Below are 21,116 nucleotides of genomic sequence, written 5' to 3'. Positions count from 1 at the left end.
GATGCTTTCAATCAAATGTTGGTTGGGAGGGTGAAGGGAAGGGAAAATATGTCACAGTGTGTTTTGGTAAAGTGACAACGTTCTTGTTTCCTACATGTTTGGAAGGGAAAACTTCGTTTTTTCACCCCCAGATGATTTACATGCTGATGTTTCTTTTATTCTACATAACTGGGCAGCTCTAAATATTGGAGTGTTGTTGCCAGAAGGAAATAGTTTGATCGGTGTCTTCCTGCCTTTCCCACCTTCCCTTCCCTTTCTTCCCATTAGGCATTTGGAAATAGTGGAATTTCTCTTGAGCACTAGAAATTTCGCTGCCTCCTTGCCTCTGGCACAGGCTGAGGGTGTTTTAAGGTTCCTTGCATCCCAAAGAGCCACAAAACCTCGTCCCTTACCCCACTCCTCCCTGCCTTGTGAGCACCAGAGCAGAAGTTGCTCTGAGCTGAACCCTTTTGCCCCTTTTGAAGTGCCAGTGTGTGTGCATGTTCAGCGTCTGGAGTCTTGGTGGTGGTGACCAGTAAACAGGGGAAAGAAGATTTATAAAGAAGATTATGCAAAAGTAGTAGTGGCCCTTTTTTCCCCCCCTTTCTCCTTATCTTGTGCAAATTACCCTATTATTCTGCTCCCTTAGGATGCCTGAGTGTCCTTATTTCTTCTTTTGAGCTAAAGTCATCCATGCATTAAATTAGTTCTCTGCCTAGAAATAGCTTGATTACTTTCTCCAAGCTGCAGTTAATGTGAGGTTCCCTGAGAGTTTCAAAAATAAAAGCGGGGCAAAAAGGGAAGAAAGGAGTGAAAGGGAGGACCAGGGGCAGCATGTGGCCTCCTTGAGCTGGTAGAAGATCGATTTGCCTCGAATGTGAGGCACTGTGGTGTGGGAGAGGGAGCAGTGGCTGTCACCTGTGTGGTGTGACTGGAGGGGTCGGTCCCGTCCCCTGGGAGCAGTGACCTTTCATGAGGGCATGAGCATGACCTTTCACTGAGGATGAGTCAGTTGATAAAACTGCCAGAGCTCAGGAAGACCCAGGATCCCTCAAGACCCTGGGTTTTCTTCCCTACCATAAGTTGACCCCTGGTGCAAGGCTTACCCGCTCCCAAGGTGGGAGTCCACTGCACAGGACAGCATGTTTGAATAGTAAAATTTCACTTCTCTTAAATGCATTTGTTGTAATAGCACCCTGCAGGAGCAGGGACACATCCCCACCCTGGCCAGGAGCAGCTCTTTACCCCAGGGTGTAGGACCACAAAATGCACTTCTGCCTCCCCAAGCTCTTCTCCTCCTCCTTGCTGCACCTCTGAGCCTGTTCCCTCATTGCTGGGGACAGCCAAGCTCCTCATCCCTCCTCCACCTTCAAACCACAGCAAATTATCACATCCTTTTTTTCAGTCTGTAACCAGCAGAAGGTGAACGCTCAGCTCGGCTCCCCTCTGAGCTCCCCATCCCTAGTGCTGCCAGGCTGGCATGGCACAACGCCTGCTGCTCACACGGACTCCGGGCTTCCCGCTGGGTGTCAAGATCATCTCTGACTCTCACTCCCCACTGAAACGCGCTCTTTGTTCCCCAGTTAACCATGGGCATTTTTCTTCTCTTCACCCTTGTTTCCTTTCTGCAGAGCTTCTCCAAGGAGGCAGCCAGGGCCAAGCCCATTGCCTAAGAGGCACTGTGAAACTCAGATAATGGCCTTAGAAAATGTCATGTGCTATTTTGTGCTCTCTCCTTTGTATTGCCTTGACATTTGTGCTAGGTTTTGGGTGGGGGGTATTATTTTTCCATTTATTCCCGACCTTTGGGCAGGTGTCTGCTCTCAGCTGTTTGCAGGAGCCCCAAGACCTGTTGCCTGAACATCAGCCACTAATTCAGGGCCAATTATCCCTCCTTTCCCACTGTGTGTTGCTGTATCTTTTACAAAACTACATCTGCAGATGTGGGGCTTCATTCCTTTTTTTCTCTTTCCCAGTTGCTTTGCTTCTCAGAGTCTCCTCCAAAACCCCCTTCACTGCTTTTAGCAGCTGCTGGAGGTAATTTGAGGAGCATGAGCAAATCCACAGTGAAGGTGTGTGGCTGCCGTCCTCTCCCAAGATGTGCGTCGCATCCCATTGATGCTCCTTCTGCTCCTCCTCTCTGGGAGCAGATCAGTTCTCCCAGTAGCTGGGGAGTCACTGGAGGGATCCCAGTGTGCAACTCTCCCGCGTACAGCAGCTAAAGGAATAATTTGCAATTACCCAGAGCCCAGGCTGCCTGCCCAGCCCGGCCAGCATCCAAGCAATCAATTCCCATTCAGCGCGGTGGCCTCCCTTTCTGCTCTCACAAACAATGACAAATGGAGCACCGCATCGACTTGGACGGAGCAGCAAGCATCGGCAGGAGGAATAATTACACATTTACCAGATGAGATAGGACGTGCGGTTTTCCTGCACCGCCTTCCCAGGAGCTGGGCAGCTCGCAGCGGTTGAGCGCAGAGGCAGGGAGAGGGTCCCCACTGCAGCCACGGAGCAGATCCTGGTGGAGACGTGTCAGCAAGCAATGCTCTGGGTGTTCCCAAGGCTGGCACGTCTCCAGTGTAGCCAGGGGAAAGGCTTCCCAGCCAGCAGTGGGGACAACATAGCATTGCTGGGGTCCAAACAGTGGCTGTGCTATTTCTTCAGCGTCCAGGGCAGAGGTGGGATGAGCTTCTACAAAGCTCTCCAGATGTCTGGAGGGGACCAGGTGAACCTGAGGCCTTCTCCATGGTCTCTGTGGGAGAAGAGCCACATCTGGAACGGGTTTTGCACCATCCAGCCTGCCTTTTCCATGTGAATTCACACTCAGAACATGTCTCTCCTGGAGTTAAAATTTACTCCCTGGCTCACTGACCAAGGCACAGAAGAGCTCCTTGCCATGGATGAGAAGGTGGGAGGATGAAGTCTCCGAACTGGGGTACACCAGCACAGAAAATATCCGTGGGCCAGTCCCAGCCCCTTTCTCAATTGCCAGAAGACAGATAAACCGCTTCAGGAAAATCCTGTCCGTGCTGAGAGGTGGAATGATGCCTGCGTGTCACTACAGCTTTCCTCATTTCTTCCTTTAATTAAAAAAAAAAAGTCTCCCTCCAAAGTCATTAATTACTAATGACACAATTAGAACCAGTAAAGAGGGATAGGAAGAATAAGATTAAAAAGAAAGAGGGGGGAAAAAAGGCAAAACAAAACCAAAACCCAAAAAACCCTCTGGCAAATTGAGACATTTAAAGCTTGAGAGAAATTAAGCAAATAATTGCTTGATTTAAACTTTATTCTCATTCCTGCTGGGCCCACACAGGTTGGGCAGCACCTTTCCAGTGCTCCTCCCTTCCATCAGAGGAAGGAGGTAAGCCTCTCTATCTCATGTAATCTAATTTTCCTGCTTGGAGCCAGACCCTGAGGCAGCATTTCACATCAGGGTCTTTTTCTGCAATCTGCCAACTTTCTGTGAAGGAAACCTGGATTTAGCACTGTAATCTCCATAGTCACATTTTTCCACATCTACCTTGCCAGCACTGGCATCTCTCATGGCCTCACCCCTACTCCCTCTCTCTCCCCAGCCATCCCATCTCCCTGGGCAAGAAATCACAGCTCTTCCCTCCTGCCCCATCCCCTATTCTGCTGGTGACCAGGGATGGAGCAGAGCTGTGAGCCAAGGACAAGCAGGGGCAACTCTCGATGTCCAAGTTTAAAGCTCCTTGGCTTTGAAAGGCTGGCTTAAATTGCTTGAAGACTCTCTGAAAAATAGATTAAGGGCGTGGGAAGAGGGAAGCCCAGCAGAGCTGCTGGCTGCCTGCTGAGTGCTTATTATTTCTGTCAGCTGAGTGTTTTAACTCGATAATCTCAGATTGAAATGGGTTTTGGGAGGGGAGGGAGCAGTGGGAGGCAAGGCGGCTGCTCCCGCAGGAGTCTGGATTAGGCAAAGAGTGAGTTTTAGCCTCTCTTTCAATGGTAAAAAGCAATCTCTGACCTGGAGGTGGGACAGGGCCGCAGCCCTGGGTTTGGCAGAGGAACAGGTGAAGGAGGTCACCTCGTGATGGACCCCTAGGCTCCCCACCTCCTTCTCGGTCCCGGCCATCCCTGGTCCTCAGGAAGTGAAGGTACCCAAAGCTGGGCTTCCTGCCCCCTGGTAGGCATGAGGACCACGGCAGTCCCTCTCCTTTGGGGCCCATGAGGGACAAGGATATTTCTGTAGGCCCTGCACTAAATCCCCTAGCAGCGGTGGTTTAAGCTGTGTCCCAGGGGGGAGGCTTTTCTGCTTGCTAAGGGCTCTGGCACAAGCATGCCTGTGTGGTCTCAAAGGTGGTTATTTTTCTTGATGAATATGCAAGAAGGGGTGACCTCGCTTTTCCATGCACAGCAAGGGACTGTGTCCTGACACCAGGCCAGTTCTTCTCTTCCCATTTCAGGGCAGAGCAGTTTCTAGGCAGGACATGCTGGAAAAGATCCTGGAGGGAGGATTTGGGCATGTTCACCTTGCTTACAACTCCGACCTCTTAGCAAGAGCAGGTCTCCTGCAATGCACAGGGGGAGATGGATCCCACCCACACGCTTCATCTCTTCTTACTACCTCTCACACACCAAGATGTCACAGCTCCAATGCCCAAGATGCCACCTGGTAATGGAGGAAGAAGGTTCATCCTTGCTGTTCTCCAGGTGACCTTTCTTGCAGGCCACCAAACCATGGTGGGCAACCATGCTCCCTCTCATCAGGAGGCTGCAAAGGTGTCACCCTAGTCCTGCTCCAGGTTGCAGCAGTCTTAGGGTAAAGCCAAGCCCTTCCCTCTGTGCAATGTGACTCTTGGATAGCAAACCTTGAAAGTTCTTATTGACTGCTTGGTCCTTCCAGAGGCCGTGGCAAGTGGGGATGGGGAGGGAGAAAAGCTACTAATACATCGTTTTGTCTTCAAGAAATTATGTGAAAATGAATTAATCACAGGGTCACAGAAGCCATAACCATTAATTAATCCCCAGCATGAGCCGAAAAGATGTATTTCCTGCAGTAAACAAACGTGAGTAACAAGCTCCTGCTGGATTATCACAGCCCACACCAGCAGCTCCACCAGAGCTCCATGGGACAGCTGGTTTGCATCCCTGAACTGCAGATCAGTCGCTTGCATCCCTGCCAAGCCCCAGCCCTTGAGGGTGAAAGCTTTCCTGCCAAATCGCTGCCTTAGGGCGGCTGTGAGGCAGTGAGCAGAGGAATTGCCACAAATATAGATGTTCAGTCACTCCTGCAAATGGAAGAAGGTAAAGGCACGTGGTTCCGCTCCCTCCTGGTGCTGTGAGCAGGGCTGGCGTCCCTGCCGTTTGGAGCAGGGATAGGAAGATGGGCAGGCAACAATGTGGAGTGCCGGGGGTTATTTGAATCCATCTGGATTACACTTGGTTATAAACTGATAAAACTCTCCACTGGATCATCTCAGCAGCTTCCAGGTGGGAAAGGCTGTGAAGGTGTCACCTGCTGCCTGTGGATCTCTGCCCTCCGGTGCCACCCCAATGGGGTACGCTGCCTGTGGGCTCTGCTCCTGCACTGCTATAATGGGAGCGGGACAAAGAGGGCATGGAGGGCTGGATGGGAGGATCTACAGTATCTATTTAATACCCATTTTCACATTATTGCCATTTTAATAACTGTCTGCTCTTGTATTTTGAACCTTTTCATAAAGATTCGATTAAATCCCAAACGCATGTCTCCTAGTGAAATGGCTCTAAAGCCAGGACAAGTGAAACTTTGCTGTAAATCCAGGTGTCTCCTTGAAAACTGGCCTTTGGTTTTGGTTTGGGTTTTTTTTTTTTGGTACTTCCCCTCATTTCCCCACGTGAAGCTGTTGGTCACTGGCCCTTTTGGAAAGGGTAGGAAACCCTCTGAAAATTCACCTTGTAGCAAACTCTTCCTCTGAACTCAAACCACACCAGTTCAATAAAAATCATGATTTGCTTCAGGCTCTGCAAGTTGGCTGCGTGCACACGATTAAATTAGTTTAAACCCAGCCTCTATTTATTTAACTAAATGGAATAGGAATAATGCTAAAACCAAACTGAAATGATCCAAATTCCTCCTGGGCTGTCAGAGATTGTTCAGGGCAGGCATGAAGCTCTCCTCACTGTGTCTCATCGCCGCTCTGGTTTGCATTTCTTTATTAAGGCCCTGCTCCCCCTGGTGCTGTGGTCAGCTCATCCCAAGAGAGACAGACCCTCAAAGCCCAATGGTGAGTACACCCACAGCATCATGGCTGCAATCCAGTCAAGCAATTGAAGCCAGGAAGGCCGTTGCCTTTCAGAGCACTGAGAGGGCTTCACGTGCTCCTGTCCAGTGGGAGCTTTACCCAAACTGTGCAGGTGAGGACCAACCACTGGAGATGCTCCTTGGAATGGTAAACCCAGGCATGGTTTCTCCTGCATGACTTCCCTGGTGGCATCTCGCAGGTCCAGGTGACATTCAGCTGCTGCCTTAGAGGCTGCTGCAGCCTGAGCCTGGGTTGCGGCCCTGTCCCAGGCTGGATCACCAGGACAAAGTCTGATTCTAGTCCCTTGGCCACTTCTTGCTGCAGACCCTCCTGCTTCATCCTCCTCTTGCCCTCCCCTCCTCTCTTCAGGTTGCTGTAGGAGTAAGGCCGAGCTCAGCTGATCTGTGTTATTTGGCTGGTGTAAACCCGAAAGAGCAATTCTTCCAAGGTGTGGGGTGTCGGAGAGCAAGTGAAAGGTGAAGGTTGTCCTGTGCAGGGACTGGAGCTGGACTTGATGATCCTTGCAGGTCCCTTCCAACTCAGGGCATTCTGTGATTTTTATGACTCTGAAAAAAACCCAAATATATCGCTGCAGATTGGTGGGGAAGGGGTTCTTTTACACACTCCCCCCAGTAAACATAATTTTAGGGCCTATCTACCTTTTTTTTCTTTAAAATCAGACAATTTAAAAAAAAATATATCCATTAAGAAGAGGTCAAAACATTTCACTTAAAAATGATGCAAAGGGAGCTGAGTGTCCTGAAGTGAAATACCTTCTGTTGAAAGCATCAGAATGAAACATTTCAGCTCCTTCCAGACACATTTCTGGGTGTCTCCAGCCAGATCTGCTTGCCCAAGCGAACTCCCCTGGTTGTGCCTTTCCTAGGTATCCACCAGTTAATGCTGTTTAATACTGGAATAAGTGACTTCCCCATTGACCCAAGTGGTTGCACTCATTTAACTGTTGCTGTTTAACTACAAATCGTTGCTGCTGTTGCCTCCTGAATGAGCTGTGCGGGAATAAACGTGAAGCCTGTACAACAACGCCTGGCTGTTGGCAAAGCCTGAGACTCAAGGCATATGCTCGAAGCCCCACCGGCATGTTCATATTCAGAGGGCAAAACTTAACTCCAGACACCGACAGACGTAAAATAAGGGACCCCATTATAGCATCCATCAAGCCTTGTGCTCAATCAGACATTTCCAAGAAGCAGGGGCATTTTGCTGAAATTTCTCATCTCCTCTCATTTATTTGATAACTGACCTTTACGAAATTTGCCAAATCTCACATGGCCCGAGTACCACTTGGCAGTGTTTATTCTCCCACAGCCGGCTCCCTGCTCCTAAAGATCAGCATCTTCACAGCCATGCTAACCTTTGACAAGAGCACTTCATGAGACTTCTTAGCTGCTGGGAAGTTGTTCGATGGCCCTATAAGTAAATGGAGGGACCAGGATGAGAAATCTCTCTGTGGAGTGTTTTGCATAAGAGCTGGATGTGGTGGTGGCTCGGATGTGAAAAGTTGGGTTGGAAGAAGCAGGGTAGTGTGGCCATGCTGGGGAAGGTACTGCTGGCTGGTGGCTTTTTGGTGGCTCACATGAAGGGAGATAAATGAGCCTAAGCCAAATGAAATCATGCTCCCAACCCCATCGACCCCAGCGGTCAGAGCACGAAGGCTGGTGGTGCCATGGGGAATGAAATTTCTCCTTTGCTTGGGTCAGGGGTGAGGACGAGGATGTCTCTTCCTCAGGACTATTGGGGTGGTACCTGGGAAACTGTGTGGGGTGATTTGGGGGAGCAATGGTTGCATGCCTCGCAGCTCATGGGAAGGTTTGCACACCCTGGTCATCCTGAATCGCTGCAAAGCTGAGTCTTGTCCTCTGCTCTGAGTGTGCCTGGGGACTAACCCTGATTCACCCAGGCTGAGACCCCAGCGAGAGCCTAATAAACCTATCAAGGCTCCAGGATGGCTCCAGGTCTGCCTGGGGCTGCAGCACCCAGGAGCAGTGGGGTGGAGAAGTCCTTGGGCCATGGGAAGATCGTGGGGCTTTCGGGCAAGAGGGGTCAACCAAACAAGGTGCAGGTCCTGCATCAAGCAATAATCCCCTGCTGAAAAAGGGGAAAAGGCTGGGATGTGTAAATGCTGCCGGCAGGAGAGCAGAAGGGAAGCCAGACAGCTCCCCACTTAAACAGACAGAAAGAGAGAAAATGAGCCTTTGCGATATCCTCACCCATTTACACACATAAAACTTTCTAAATGCTAAGCCAAATAAAGTCGTCTTATCGGCGTATTACCACTTAAGGCTCTTTCAGGCAGATTTAGAATGAATTAGTGCTTTTTTTAACTACAAATAGGAGCAAAGTGAAATTTCTTACTCCATCAGCCTATGCAGCTCCTGCCTTAACCCTTGGAGGGGAGAGTGGCTCCCCGGGCGGGCAAGGACCGTGTGGGGGCTGGGCTGAGGTGCCTCCGTGTACTGAGGCTTGGTGCGAAAGCTGCTGCCTCCCAGGGATCCTGGAGATTCTGGGCCAGGTTTTGCTAAGGTCAATCAACTCCATCCCATCCTGATACCTCCTTATCATGCTGAGTTATGCAGATTTTTGGAGCACGAGGTGGGGGGGGTCTTCTCTATCCTGCCTTGCCGTCACCAGGAGACTTGTTCCCATGGTGGGAGAATACCGCCATGGCTTGTTACAATGGTAAAATTGGCCACTTGGTCAGGATGGTGCTGGGTGCTGTGCCCATCCTGTGAGCCCCAGCCTGTGCCCAGGGCCAGTGTGGCCCCTGTGGCTGCATCCTGGGGGGTGACTTGGGGACCCGGAGCAGATCCAGGTCCTGTCTTCCTCCTTCCCCACCTGGGAAGTGCTATTAGCATGAGTTGTTTTGATCTGTGCATGGAGACAAGAGCTGTAACTCAAACACGGCACCTCTCTTCGGGTCACAGCCTGGACAAGAGGAATGATGGAGCTGGGCAAAGGCAGCTGGGAAGTGATAGGGTGATGTGTCCCTTCTCCCTGTCCCCTCGCCGCAGGTGATAATTGCAGCTCTGTGCACATGGGCATGCATGGCTTGGCTGGTGTGTATTTGTGGGTGCTTTGTGTCCTCTCTGGTTTGGGAACTCAAGGGCCCAAGTTTGCATCTGAGCTCTGGAAAGCTGGAGTACATCCATTGTGCCTGCACAGGATTGATGTGGTTGGGTCTCCTGGCAACTGTCCCCACCATGTCCAGATAGGACCCCTTGCTGAACCCTCGGGTGATCCTGGGGCAGAGCCAGGGGCTCTCCCAGCCCCAGTTGTGCCAGACCTCCTCCCACATAGGGCAGAAAATCCCTGGGGCTGAATTGGGCACCTCCGGAGGAGCCACCCAGCCCCATCAGCCTGTGGCTTGCCTGCCAAACAGCTTGCTGGCCACGCTCCTCCTGCACACAGGGCTCCCATCACCCATCGGAGACACACTACTTGTTAGCAATTAGTTGCCTGACTTAATTGCTCTCCAGTCCTCTGGTCTTGGTCAGGCTTTTCTGCTGTTTCAGGAACACTAATATTTTACAAAGCTTTTTTTTTCCTTTTTGCAGGGAGGAGGGAAAACAGCCATTGGAGGCTTCATGGCTAAAATTATTTATAGAGACTAATGGCTGTGGCTTTTGGTGCCTCCAGGAACAGAGTCACCATATGTTAGCACTTCTCAGTGAGACACATGTTCTTCACGCACACACACACCTACGCACGGCTCTGCTCCTTGGTGCCGGTCTGTGGTGAGGCTGCTCGTGGAGGCAGTTTAGGGTGGCCAGCGAGGGCTCAGTGTGGCTGAGCAAGGAGAGGGGGAGTGCAGGGGCTCCAGGGGGGACCCCAGCACATGGGGAAGCTGCCTGGAGGAAAGGGGCTCCCTCTGGGCTGCTCCAACTGCTATGGCTTCCTGGGGACAGGACTCTACCCTGGTCCAGGCTGGTGGTACCCACTCTGGGGCTGCTGTTACATCTCACCCTGCCTGCCGGGGCTGGCTTGTAGGAGGGGTGACTGAGTCCCTGATGTTGGCCCAGCTGCCCTTCCATCCCCCCCGCCCCACCAGCCAGTCCTGTGAGCCTTGGGAATGTCCTCCTAACCACGTTCCAAAACCACCCATGGATCCCCAAAATCCTGTGCTTACAGAACGCCAGTGCTGGAGATACCGTACACATCATTCCTTGAGAGCAAGGCTGGGCTTTTTTAGGACTTTGCAGTCCCCTCTCCCAATCCTCAACCCAGCACTGGTTGAGAACCAGTGCTATGGGAGCAGGTCACTATGGGGTGGCTTCCCACGCCTCCTTCTCTGAATACAGGGCTGCGATGAGCCTGGGCTGCCCAGGGTTTGCTGGGCACAGCACTGGTGCTCGAGGCTTTCAGTCGGGATCTTCGGAGATCAGCTGAGAACCAAAGCTTTGTGAATGGTTGTTTTGACCACTCCGAGATGGTTTCTCTTTGTCCTGTCCTGGACACAGCCAGTGCTGCTTTCACTAGGACCCACATGACTCCTGGACAGGAAAACCATTCCCCTTCCCAGCCCCTGCCTGTACAGCTCTGTGAGCAAAGGAGGAGCTGCCCAGGGAGAGAAGGGTTTTTTACAAGCTGGGCCATGAACCAAGAGCTCAGGGAAGCAAACAGTCCCAGGAGTTTGCATCCCATGCTGTCTTACAGCGAGTGATGTGAGATGGTGGTGTGGAAGGAGAAGATACCAAGATGTTACTTCTCTTGGAGGCCAGCCTTCTTCAGGCTGGCTTCAGTTTACGTGGGATGTTGGCAACCAGGATAAACGAGGCCTGGAAAGGCTGGGAAATGACACAGCTGGTGGCTGTTAACAGCCAGCCATTCCGCACACATTCAACAATGCTGCCCAAACCATCACTGCTGGTGGTGGAGGTGATCTGGGCTGTTTGCGAAGGCAAAGATCTGAAGCCAAATCCATCCCTGACAGGTTCACCTTCAAGAGAGGCATCACTGGTGCCCTTCCAGAGTCCTGCTATTAATAAGGAGTCATTAGCAGAGCAGCTGTTAGAAAGGGCCTCCTGGGACCCAGCATGCGAGAGCCATATGGTGCAGGACGAATGGGTGGAAGAGCGATGTCAGAAGCCTGCTGGCATCTGCCAAGCTGGGGCGATCTGGGAGGCATCTTCTGCCACATGCCATGTGATAAATGGTGCTAGGAGCAGGGCTGAGATCTCCATTTTCTCCTCTTTGTTGTGTAGCTCTAGGAAATCTTCATGCATTGGGTTGTGGCCATGAGTCTCTCCCACGTGTGTACTCTGATGTCTCATGGAGCTGGTGGGAAGTTTGCCATGAACTGTTCCTTTGATTTGGGATTTTCAAGTTGCTCTTTTGCACCATGTTAATCTTCCACACTCTTGAGCAGACTCCAGTTCCCAGTGCTGACTGAAATGAGAGTTTTCCCCTGGGTGAGGAATCAGTTTCTTCCCGATTCCTTTTCGGTACCTGCCAGGATGAGAGGAAAAAATCAAAATATGCTAAACCTCCAGCTGGGTATGAAAGACCCTTCACAACCCACTTTGCTGTCTGTTAACACCAACTCCACTATCTTATTCTCATTGATTTTTGAGAGCTCCTGGGCCATCCTACAAAATTCAGAAGCTGTCCGGGTGTCTTTTTTAATTATTTTTTTTTTTTAAGCAGCACTTTCTTCTCAAGGCAAAAGCTGAGTCTTGGAGTGTGTCCTTTTCACACAAAGCAAATGGAGCTCACTTTGAGAAAACCCACAAAGGCAGGAGTGAATCCCACAGCCCTCAGTCCCAGCCTTCCTCGGCTGCACTGAAGCAAATTAAAAACCAATTGGCAAGTCCTCATTCACAATGGTCCAACAAGGGGAAAGTATGAGGGCTGAGTTCCGGTTCACTCGCTCCTTGATGGGAGAGGGAAGTGGCACGTGGCTTTTGTTTGTCTTCAGCCTCTGTTCAAATTAACAAAGCATTGGACATTGCTGCTGCTGGTGGAATTCCATCAGAAATAAGAAAGCAGTGGTGGCAAGAGACCAGCTGGAACACTTTTTGTGCCCATCAGATGTAGATTGGGGTGTCTTAGCATCACCTTCATCTCGTTGTCCTCCCAGCATCATGCCCATTGGAGGTGGGGATGTCTCATGCCTGAGCTCTGAGCTGAGACATGGCTATTGTAACCTGCCCCAAACCACTCAATGACACATGAGCTCCATTTTCTCTCAGAAGGGACAAACTCCAAAACAAATTTTTTGTGAAACAAGAATCTTTTTTCCCCTCCTAATTACAGCCACAAAGTCAGCTTTTATTGGTGAGTTTGGGGAGGTTTTCTGTGGAAAAGGTGTGAATGGAGACCTTTACTTGCCTCCCACTTCCATCCCTATTTTTCTGTCTTTAAAAAAAATTCTGGTCTCCATGAAAACCTCATCCTACCTAACGACATCACATTGCTGCTAATGAGAGAATTCAGCTATTGTCATTTTGCCCTGGGATGGCTTCCTTGGGCTCAGCATGATGTCGCAGGCAAGGAACAGAGAGGCTCATGGGAAATGAGAGATGGGTGGAGGATGGAGAGGAGATTAAATTAAGCAAACATCCAACCCCGCTCAGTCCCTCCACAGCTTGGACCATCTCAGGGGTAGCAGTGTCCTCTTGCTGGCGCTTCAAGGTGGGGCTGGACCTGCCTTCCTGAGAGACGGTGCTCCAAGGAGATGCAGTCTCTGAGATACATCATTAGGCTCATCCCTTGAGCATGCAAACAAAGGGCGTAATTAGGTGCATCAAGGTGCAAACCAAAGGGACTCAGGCCATGGATGGCTGCCTCCCTCCATAGACATGGGACATAGCTTCACGTTCCCAAAGCTTCACGTTCCCAAAGAGCCCAAACTCTTGAGGTGACTTAGTGTCTGGGGAGTGGATCAGCTCCCAGACCATCCAGATGACCTTGTGCCTTGTCCTAACACTCCAAACTGTCTGCACTCAAGGTCTGCAGCGTCCCAGCTCTCAATTTCCTTTAAGCTGGCCCAACCAAGTTCTCAGCTGCTCTCTGCTCTCCCACCCCAGGCCAGCTCTAGCCCCGCCGCAGCCCCGTGACAGCATGCTCCAGGGGACGCTCACCACCCCGCAATGACCCTTTCTCCATCAATCACCATCACATTTCCCGCTCCCCTTTTCACCTCTCCCCAGATCTGAGCCATCAGAACAATTTTTCTGTGCTTTCTTTGCAGCCCCAGAAGGCAAAACGTATTAAAAACCATGACTGTACAGCTGAACTGTTGTGTTTCTCACTGTTGTTTTGAGGAAAAAGGGCTGGAGCTTGTAACTGTGGTGAGTAAGCAGCAGTGAAAGAACGAAGCTAATAAATATGAGCAAAAAGGGGGGAGATGGATCAAGACTTTGCCTTGTCAGACTACACACACAAAGTCTCCAACAAGTACTGTGTGCCACGGTACTGCAGGAGATGTGACTTTATTGCCCAAACCCCTTGCAGAGAGCTAGTTTTTCTCGGAAAAAAACTCCTTTTTGCGCAGCTCAGAGAAGAAACAGTAGATTCACATCAGTCTAACCTACTGATTTTTTCCCCATCTCCAATATATTATTTCTTCTGAAAAGTTATAATTTTTCCACTTAATCCACCAAGCTCTTTGTACAGTATTACAATGTGATAGTACATCCAAGGCCCATTTACAACATCACTTCTGACAGCACAGACACCAGGGCTCTGTGTTTAGGAAGCTTTCCTTAGCTGAAAATCTGTTCTGGTTGGATGGCTTCTGTCGAGAGAGACCAGTTGTCTTGGTCTCTCACCCTCCCTTACATCTTCCAAGACACTTCAAGTGAACGCTCAAGACCTCACAGATTCACAGATTTGTAGGGGTTGGAAGGGCCCTCTGGAGCTCACCCCGTCCCAGCCCCTACCTGAGCAGGCACCCCCAGAGCAGGGGCACAGGGCCGCGTCCAGGCGGGGGGTGAATGTCTCCAGGGAAGGGACCCCACAGCCTCTCTGGGCAGCCTGTGCCCCTGCTCTGGCACCCGCACAGGGAAGGGGTTTGTCCTCATGTTCAGGGGGAACTTCCCGTGTTCCAGCTTGTGCCCGTTGCCCCTTGGCCTGGCGTTGGGCACCACTGAAAAGAGCCCGGCCCCATCCCCCTGACACCCGCCCTTCAGATACTTGTAAATATTGATGAGATCCCCCCACAGCCTTCTCTTCTCCAGGCTGAACAAACCCAAGTCTCTCAGCCTTTCCTCACAAGGGAGATGCTCCAGCCCCCTGATCATCTTTGTAGCTCTCCGCTGGACTTGCTTAAGCAGTTCCCTGTCCTTCTCAGGCTAGGGAGCCCAAAACTGGATGCAGCTCTCCAGATGTGGCCTCACCAGGGCAGAGCAGAGAGGGAGGAGAACCTCCCTCGCCCTGCCGGCCACACTCCTTTTCATGCACCTCAGGGCACCGCTGGCCTCCTTGGCCCCAAAGGCCCGGTGCTGGCTCAGGGTCACCTCGCTGCCCACCAGCACTGCCAGGGCCTTCTCAGCAGAGCTGCTTTCCAGAATAAAGTCCAGAAAGTCCAGCAGGGAGGACTGCACCCCTTCCCAGGATGAAGTGATGCAGCACCTTCCTCAGACAAAAGCCAAGCCAGTAACTGGCTGACACTCTGTTTTGCCTATATGGGTTGTGTGGCTGAAATGGCAAAGACCTTCCCCCCACCCCAGTGCATGGAGCAGGCTGAGTTCTCCATCTATATCTGTTCAAGTCCAGTCGAGAAGGTTGGACAGGCAGGATTTTGATTTCTGACTCTGTAGCCCATTGAGTTTTCCCCCTAAAGCACCACACTGAAGCTGCTACCAGTAGCCACATGCCCAGGAGCCAGCCCTCTTTATGGTCAACTGCCCAGATTTAAGTCAAAAGTACCTTTGGCTCCTTTGAATGTCAACCCTTTAGCTCAGCATCTCCATGCGTTATGCTGAGGCAGGTCTCTCCCCTTGACATACAAAGCCTCTTCCAGGCCAGCCCTAATATTATGTCCTCTGACAAGTCACTCACAGTACCAAGATTTTACTTGCTGAGTCCCTTAATTTTTGCTTTTTAGCCAATTTCTCCTGTTTGACTTGAGCACAGAATTTTTAGCTCATTGGGCAATGGCATGTGGTACCAGACACCAATCTGTGCTTGCATGGCTCATGGCCAGCAGCTCTCTTCTTCGCCAAGGGATGCATCTGCATTCAAGGAATCGCACCCCCGGATGATGGCTTGGGATCCTCTTTGCTTCCTGGAGTCTTGCACAGCATAGAGATTGGTACTGGGAACAAGGTCTAATGAGAACAGTCACCCAGCAGTTGTTCTGGGAGATGTGGTGTCCTTCTTTTTACTCTTTGTATCGAGCTCGTAGCTGCAGATGGGCCCAGGTCAGACAACGGATGGCCTCACAGCTCCATGGCAGAGCCATCATGAACTCAGTACCCAACCTTCCCAGACAGACCAGAACATCTTCCCCTCAAAGTTTTTGCATTACTAGAACTGATACAACCCAGGCTGTCTTTCCTGGGTCACCATTCACATCTTCTTATGGTCCTAATTCTGTATCATCATGTGATGCAAGGTGATCTCTTCCTCTGGTCTCTGAATGCCTGGGAAGCAGATCTGGTGGGAGATGAACAGTTTTCTGGCCAGAAACCCCACATACCTCATAGCTCATTGCAGGAATGAGCCTCCGCTCACCTCCCTGCTGGACTTCCTGGCCGGTGCAATAGCAGAAGACCTGCCCTGACTGCCAGCAGCCTGGACAGCTGGGGACCAGCTCAGCCGGGGAGGGCTGGCCCTGGGCTCCCGTGGCTGAAATCAGAGTCCTCCTCTGCTTCTCTCCCATGCACATCCTGGGGAGTGTCTTTGCTTGTCTCACCTTGAAACTGGACTAGCAGAAATTGGGTGCCCCAATCTAGGAGCAGTCTCTTGCAGGAGCCCAGGGCAAGAGAGTGAGCCCACCACAGTGGGAGAGGGTGGGTGAAATACTCAGGGTGCATCAGAAGCCTTTTTCCCTTTTCTTTGCCCTAAAACCCAGGCAGGGTCATTGCAAGATTTATTAAAGATCCCAGTGATCTCCTCCAGCTTTTTCGGCCCTGGCTGGGCTGAGCAGGTGGGTGGTAACTGGAGCAGATGCTCCGGAGTCGAGGATATTTCTGTCTCATCTTGATTGCTCAGAAAGCCCTTCAGAAACCCTTCCCCTGATTTATTGCCCTGCTGTCACTGCTTGTCCCCACTCCTCCAGGAAGAGATCAGAGGCTGAAGCCAGAGACCATTGGTTCCTCCCCAAATGGGGCTTCATTTCCCCCAGACCAGGGAAGATTTCTTCTCTCCCCAAGACCACTGCAAAGCCAGGACATGCCATAATTTAAGGGAAAAAACAAAGGTTTAAATCACTGCATTCATGAGGGAAACTGGTCCTTTAAGTGCAAGGCTGGGCTGAGCCTCACCTGCAGCCTCCCAGGTGATGGGCTGGGGCAGGATCAGGTGCTCCTGGGCTGGCTGGGAGCTCTCTATAAAAGGGGTCCCTGGACTCTTAAAAGGGTTTTGGCTTCTGGGTGGTGGTGAGTACATTTGGTGCTGCAGTAAGAGAGACCTATTTTTGTCAGCCTTCTGGTACTGCGAAGGGGACAGGCTTTTTTTGGGGATGCTGGTGATGCTTTGCTCTCATTTCAGATGAAGGGGGGGGGCTGTCAATTGCATGACTCAGGGTGGTTTAAGGAAAAGTGCAATGAAAATATGAGGGTGTTGGCTCCCACGTCCTGTCTGTCCTGCTGTCAGGGTTCATACAGCTGTTTCCTTTAGCTCAAAAGTTGATGCTGAAAATACTTATGAAAATTTGGGGGCGCTAGCATCCCATATTGCCTTATTTTGAGCTTTTCTTCTGTGCCTTGTTTTTTGTTTGTTTCTTTCTCCCTGAGCAAAGAGGCTGCCAGGTGCTCCCCTGCTCTGTAACAGGGATTTCCAGCACCGGGGTTTGGGACATGCTATTTGCTCCCCGTGGGAGGTGTAGGGAAGCGGGCCTGAGGAGGATGAGGCTAGCAGGGATGAGCAGACCCTGCCTGAGTCAGAGCTGGGAAAGTGACCCCTGGGAGCAGGCAGATTTACACCGGCCCCAGGCTGTTCTGGGTCTGGCAGAGAGAAATAGTCCTCTTTTCCCACCCACCGCCTTCTCTCTGCTGGCTGTGATGCAGGAGCCACCCTGCTCTCCAGCCTAGAGCTGCTGATGGGAGGCTTTTTGCTCTGGGCAGCTGAGGCATCCCTTGTCCTGGTCCCTGAGATACGATCCTGGGCAGGGGGGAGAGGAGTTGGGGGAGCAGCATGATGCTCTCAAGCTGCATTTATCCTTCTTGCTGCTGTACACAGTCAGAGGCCAGGTCTGGAAAAAGGCTGGATTTTGGGCTGGACCTGGTACAGTTGTTGTGGATCACCAGCCCATACAGAGCAAGAGTAAAAAGCAGCAGGAATGTGGTGGCCTCCCCTCCATGCCATCCCTGGGGAAACTGAAGCAGCAGACAGATGCCTGTGTGGTCATGTGCTGCATCGTCTCCTGCTGCTCCCTGTTGCCTCCCACACTGAAAAGAGAGGGTCCAGGTGGCTGTAATGCAGAGGAAAAAAAAACATCAGGAAAATCCACCCTGCCTGGGGATTTTGTTCTTTTTTTTTTTCCCTGCCTGTTCTTCCCCATCCCTGGCGCTATTCCCTGTGGCACAGCGGACACTGAGTCCTCATTGGACTCTTCAGAGCAGCCCCCATGACTGTGATTTAAATGCTTTCTGGATGCCGAGAGATCCAGGTGCTATTGGACTTTATCTATAATGACCCTCAGGGCTGCCAATCCCCAGCTGAGCAGAGAATTACTCCGAGCAATGTTTCCTTTCAGATATTCAATTTTAACTTCCTCTTTCTTAATTTAATTCCATCGTTCCTTCATTTCACCCCCTGGGAAGCGATATCACATCCTGATATCCAGAGAGAATTTGCTTTGCAGTCTTTAATTTGGCTCTGCTATTAAAAGGCAAAGAAGAGGCAACACTCCAATTTGTCTGACGGGATCTTTGTTAACCTCTCTTGTTTCAACCCCCTTCCATGCTTCCCAAAGCCCCAAGTCCATGCTGGTGGCAGATTTAGGAGCTCCTGGTGCTGTGTCAGGAGGGGGCAGGATGCGGCCCCATATCCTGGTCCCCATCCATCCTGCTTGGTCCCTGGCGCAGGGTCAGCCCCTCCATCAGCTAATCCCTTAATGCAGTCTGCCACAGCGCTTCTGCCACGCTCCTGTTTCCGGAGTGTTTCTCTTCCCCCTGGAGCTATTTTTATGAGGCCTTTGTTACTTCCTAATTGTCCAAACCAATCTTCCACATTTCTCTTGATAAAGGCAGATTTTTAAAAGCAGTTCAGCATCTCAGCCATTTTAGAGTCATCATCTGCTTCATCCCTTTTATTGTTTAGCAAATGGCCTACTTTCACTCAAACATTTTTATCCCCCTCCCCCCCCCCCCCCCCCCCAAGAGAGGGTTGATTTTTTCCCCCCCTTTTTTTAACAGCTTTCTTCTACCTCTTAAATAATTCCTCTTACATTGGCTCTTTCTACCTTTATTATTTTATTCCCACCCATTTCTCTGCTGGGCCAGTCTCTGCAGGCTCTGCCTCTCTCCCAGTGCTGGGACTTGGGTTTGTTTATTTCATTTCCTTTTCCTTGCAAACCTCTTGGGTTTGGGGGTTTGTTGCATTTATTGAAGAAGGGGAAGCACCAGCACTGGGTTTCATCCATCCATGACGATGTTCTGGGAAGTGCAGGGGGGCGGTTGGTGTTACAGTGGTCATACAAAGCAGGATTTGGGTTTTTTACTTTTCCAGCCTTTTTTAGCCAAAACATGTCACACATATCCACTGTTCATGCACAGCTGCAGCCCTTCTCTGGTATTTCCGAAAGAACCAGTTGTTGGAGGAAAATTCCAACCACCCCCCCAGTCCTTTACCCAAGTAAAGAGGGAATTTGGCCCTAAAATAGAGTCTTTGGAGCTGCCTGGGGATGACTGTCAGCCTCAGAAGATTATTTCCTATCAGAGGGAAAGAAACAGAAAGGAGAAAAAATATATTACTGCAAAACAGTTTTGTTTCCAAATACTGAAATATGGGGCATGACGGGAAAGGGAACTTTTGATCTTGGAGGCAAACAAACCCTTTCCCTCCAGCTGATGCAGATGAGATTGCAGGAGGCAGGTAGCAGATAGGACAACTTGTAACTTTTTAAAATGCTTTTTAACTCCTCACCAGCCCTGCTGGGTCCCAGGGCAGCTTCCTTTAAGTTGTAAGGATACAGAGAGCCAAAAAAAAACCCACCCCCAAACCCCAGTGATGATGCTGAATCCCACCCTGATCCAGCTGAGCCCTGGATTGATGGTCTGGGGGGGGACCCACTTTGCTATAAACTTGACAGAAACAGGAGCTTTTGCATTTGCTGTTTAAGACAATTTTTTTTATAAGGGGAAAAAAATGTCAGGAAGATTAAAGTTTAGGTTTGAAGCAAGCCTTTCTGTTAAACCTCCTGAGGATTCAAACTGGTGTTTCCATCACAAGGTTTGAGCAAAGTCCTTGGCTGCAGTAGCAACATTCAGTTGGATTCCAGGTGTAACAAGTGATATTTTAAGATTAAAGATATGTGCAGCACATCCCTGTGCCCATGCAGAGCTAAGTGGAAATGGCAGGACAAGCACGTCGGTCCTCCAAGCACATGTAGGCGGTCTCTGTGCTGGGGAAATGTAGGGCAGCATGTCCTGTGATGCCTCAGTGGAGGGTGAAGATGGAGGGAGGGATCCAGCTGGTGAGGACCATGCGTGCCCATGGGCTCCTTGTGCCTGGCTGAAGCCTCTTCCTCCTTCTGGTGCTATGGCCACGAGCGTGGGATAGGAGGTGACTGGGTGGGTGAGAAGGCTGCCGAGTGGTGCAGCTGTGTACTAGTCAACAGAGAATCCACACAGGAGAGCAGTGCTGTGATGTCCCAAACAAGGGGAAGTTTCCTCTACCAGACTTGCCCCAGAAGACCCCAGAGTACCCACTGCCAGCTGGAGTTTCCTTACTGGTGGCTTCTCCACTGGCTAATGCAAATGCTGACCAAGGCTTTCCCCTCGGGGACTGCTCTTAATTGCCTGTAGATTCTCTGACAGAGGAGGAGAACACGCTCAACGCAGCCTTTTCCTCAGCAGGACCATTAATTATGTCTTTCACTCCTCTGCCAGGCTGCGGATCCTCACCAAGCTTGTCGGAACATAATTCTCTTCAGATTCCTATTATTACTGTCAAATTTGGTTCAAATTGCCTCGTAAGGTATAAAAAGACAAGGGAAGATGCGCCGGCTGTCTCAGGCACAGGGAGAGTGATTGCATAAACCTCTTTTCCTCAGGAAACCAGGCTTACGGAAACCAAAATACCCTTGTTTGTTTGTTTGTTTCTCTGGCGCTCAGCATGTTCATCCTGGCATCGCTGAGGGACAGCAGCAATGCAGCCACCACGGCAGCTCTCCAGCAGACAACAGCATCCAGGGACCCTCCTTCCGGGGATGCGCTCCCGTGGTCTCAGAGTGCTGCCAAAAACCCCTCCCAGCAGAAGTCCATGATGAATGACCTGTCCTTGAGTCACAGAAAAGCTCCTGACCAAACCAAGCCCTGAATTTTTTGCTGAGCTGGAAGGACATGGTGAGTATCCCAGTGGGAGATGCCCTCTGCCTCCGTTTCACACCAGGGGATTAAATGGATTTTAGCTATAGGATAATTTCTTCTTCCCCACCAAAATAACTTCTGTGGGGCGCAGAGCTTGGTGCTTTCAGGGACCAGGTGCACCTTTATTTTGAGGGCTCACAAACCAGTTAATTGGGCAACTCCATACCTTCCC

At 50.8% G+C, this 21,116-nt stretch overlaps 1 long non-coding RNA gene across 1 annotated transcript in view; it reads left to right on the top strand.

The window, feature by feature from the left end:
- Positions 1-20,767, top strand: part of LOC142066234 (uncharacterized) — a 44,479-nt gene extending 23,712 nt beyond the window's left edge. The window contains exons 2-3 of the long non-coding RNA XR_012663648.1: positions 6,146-6,209; positions 20,690-20,767. This is a non-coding gene — a long non-coding RNA (uncharacterized LOC142066234). The remainder of the gene's footprint in view (positions 1-6,145; positions 6,210-20,689) is intronic.
- The last annotated feature ends 349 nt before the right edge of the window (positions 20,768-21,116 follow it).

The sequence above is a fragment of the Phalacrocorax aristotelis genome, chromosome 18 (assembly GCF_949628215.1).
Source record: "Phalacrocorax aristotelis chromosome 18, bGulAri2.1, whole genome shotgun sequence".
Taxonomy (NCBI): Eukaryota; Metazoa; Chordata; class Aves; order Suliformes; family Phalacrocoracidae; genus Phalacrocorax; species Phalacrocorax aristotelis.
Note: the sequence above shows the minus strand (reverse complement) of the source record. Positions and strands in the feature narration are given on the sequence as shown.